The sequence below is a fragment of the Oryzias melastigma genome, linkage group LG3 (assembly GCF_002922805.2).
Source record: "Oryzias melastigma strain HK-1 linkage group LG3, ASM292280v2, whole genome shotgun sequence".
Classification (NCBI taxonomy): Eukaryota; Metazoa; Chordata; class Actinopteri; order Beloniformes; family Adrianichthyidae; genus Oryzias; species Oryzias melastigma.
The window spans coordinates 9,185,166-9,187,518 of NC_050514.1; the positions used below are offsets into that span (position 1 = coordinate 9,185,166).

A 2,353-nucleotide genomic window follows, 5' to 3' on the forward strand; every position below is an offset into this window, starting at 1 on the left:
GTCTTTAGCGCCTGTAACTCGGTTTTAATGGCATCGAAGTCATCCGAGAGCGCTGTCTTCAGCTCCTGTCGGAACATTGCAGCTATGTCCGCCTTAAGAGAGGAAAGGATTTCGGCTTTCATAGCCGAGGATTCAGCTTGGGCCGCGGATGGTGGGCTGCTGGAGCCGGGCTCTCTGGGGCTTGCCGACGGCGCCGATCCGGTGAACTTGAACTTTCGCAAATTATTGGCCATTAAACTAGATTTAGCTCACAAATATGAAAGATAGCAGAATAATTACACAGTCCCTGATGGAGTTTTACAGTTTTTGTAAAAAATAAATGCCTTAAAATATGAATTTAAATCTATTTTCGGCGGAGCCTGTCTTTCGTGCTGCCTACTCCATTGCCTGCCTGAATCCACCTCCAAAACAAAGACATTTTAATTTTTGTGAAGACAAGAATTGTATTACTCTTTAGCCATCGCTAAACCAGTTTTTTGACTGCCTGTGAGTTTAACCGCCATTAAAGATCTTATCTGGGAGCAACTTGGCACATGTTGTTGTGGCCGAGTGGTTAAGGCGTTGGAGTAGAAATCCATTGGGGTATCCCCACGTAGGTTCAAATCCTGCCAACAACGTCTGCTTTTCATTGCTGGGCAAACTTTGAACAGTTGACTTATACTAGCGTTGATGTTTTTTTCAGTTCTGACTCATGTTACTACATGTTAAACTTCCAATATATCTTCATTTGTTCTTTTCTAAACACGCTAATTCACTTTCTTAAAAATGACTATGTTGTTTGTCGAGAAAATACAAAAAATGTTGTTATTTAGGACATAGTTTCTATAGAGCGAAGGACCTCACACAAGATTTGTTTCTTAGTTGTGGGCGGGTGGGACTGCTGGCGGGAAGTAAGCCTCCATTCATTTCCCATCAGCTCTTTTTGTCCACTGTCTCTCATTAGCTTAAAGCCACTCCAAACCGCAAGCTAGCATTAGCAGGACAAGAAAAAATGAGAGCAATATTGGAGCTATCCAACCGTACCCTTTTAATACAGATCCAAGCTTGGACAAGGAAAACAAAGACATTTTAATTTTTGTGAAGACAAGAATTGTATTACTCTTTAGCCATCGCTAAACCAGTTTTTTGACTGCGAGTGAGTTTAACCGCCATTAAAGATCTTATCTGGGAGAAACTTGGCACGTGTTGTTGTGGCCGAGTGGTTAAGGCGATGGAGTAGAAATCCATTGGGGTCTCCCCGCGTAGGTTCAAATAATGCCAACAATGGCTGCTTTTCATTGCTGGGCAAACTTTGAACAGTTGACTTATACTAGCGTTGATGTTTTTTTCAGTTCTGACTCATGTTACTACATAAACTTCCATAACATTCTTCATTTGTTCTTTTCTAAACACGCTAATTCACTTCCTTAAAAATGAACGTGTTGTTTGTCGAGAAAATACAAAAAATTTTGTTATTTAGGACATAGTTTCTACAGAGCAAAGGACCTCACACAAGATTTGTTTCTTAGTTGTGGGCGGGTGGGACTGCTGGTGGGAAGTAAGCCTCCATTCATTTCCCATCAGCTCTTTTTGTCCACTGTCTCTCATTAGCTTAAAGCCACTCCAAACCGCAAGCTAGCATTAGCAAGACAAGAAAAAATGAGAGCAATATTGGAGCTATCCAACCGTACCCTTTTAATACAGATCCAAGCTCGGACAAGGAAAACAAAGACATTTTAATTTTTGTGAAGACAAGAATTGTATTACTCTTTGGCCATCGCTAAACCTGGTGCTTGGATTCATTTCCTTCAAAAGGTCCTGAGTCATTCACATGAAACAAGTTAGCAAGCGAAACACAATTCAGTTGAATGCAGTCAGCGTAAAGCCTGTAAGTCAACTTCTCTTCAACTACTTGTGTGTCTCGGGTGAAATTGTGCATGTACTCGGAAAGAAATCCCAAATTGGATTTTTGTATGACCTACATTCTTTAACCGACATCCCTGTGTAAGCTAGACACTTTCCTGGCCTTTTGCTGCTGTCTTTATTTACATCAGGACATGTGAAGTGTTTGTAGGGAGCTGGGATTTGAGGTGGGTCTCCAATCCCACCTATTAACACACACCCATGAGTCTAGTATCCTAATGCAAGAGTTGGGCTCATGGATGAGTCTCCTGGTTGGTTATCGCTTCTCGGCCTTTTGGCTAAGATCAAGTGTAGTATCTGTTCTTATCAGTCAGAGCTACACATCTTGGTCCTAAGAGCAGAGTCGTGATCGCTCCATTGGGTGGTGGATTCTGTCATTTTTGACAGCGTATTCGTACACCCAGCAGGAGAAATATCACAAACAGTTCTTTTTCTGGAAGTCCTTGATTGT

General features: G+C 41.7%; 3 non-coding genes across 3 annotated transcripts; all 3 read left to right on the forward strand.

The window, feature by feature from the left end:
• The first annotated feature begins 535 nt into the window (after window positions 1-535).
• On the forward strand, window positions 536-617 carry trnas-aga. The gene has a single exon. It is a non-coding gene; the product is annotated as a tRNA-Ser (tRNA).
• Window positions 618-1,184: 567 nt separating this feature from the next.
• Window positions 1,185-1,266, forward strand: trnas-aga. The gene has a single exon. It is a non-coding gene; the product is annotated as a tRNA-Ser (tRNA).
• Window positions 1,267-2,160: 894 nt separating this feature from the next.
• Window positions 2,161-2,346, forward strand: LOC112140310. The gene has a single exon (XR_002918150.1). It is a non-coding gene; the product is annotated as a U2 spliceosomal RNA (small nuclear RNA).
• Window positions 2,347-2,353: the final 7 nt, after the last annotated feature.